Source organism: Rhea americana, unplaced genomic scaffold (genome assembly GCF_003343005.1).
Source record: "Rhea americana isolate MKP2758 unplaced genomic scaffold, rheAme1 scaffold_15, whole genome shotgun sequence".
NCBI lineage: Eukaryota > Metazoa > Chordata > Aves > Rheiformes > Rheidae > Rhea > Rhea americana.
Window position 1 is genome coordinate 8,763,051 of NW_028185594.1, and position 360 is coordinate 8,763,410.

Sequence of the window (360 nt, forward strand, 5' to 3'; positions counted from 1 at the left end):
CCGCCGTCCGGCTCCCGCTGCGGCGCCGCAGCGAGGCGCGGGGGTGCTGCCCGCCGGCCGCGGTGGGCGGCGGCTCTGCGCCGCGCTGGGTCAAACGGAGAGCGCGAGGCTCCCTCGCGGGCTGCCGCGCCGGGTTGCCGTTCGCGGCGTGCCCGGCCCGGGTGCGCCGGGGCCCGTACCTGCTGGCCTGGGCGGAAGGTTTTCATCCGAGGTTGCCGGTGCTGCTGAACCGGAAACTGGAACCTGGAGGCGACGGATTACCCGAGCAGCCCCTGCTGGGATGCGTTAGCAGTGCTGTTCAGGCCGCGGCTTTGCCAGGGGGGTTCTCGCCCCCGCACAGGGGGTTACACTGGTGGCACT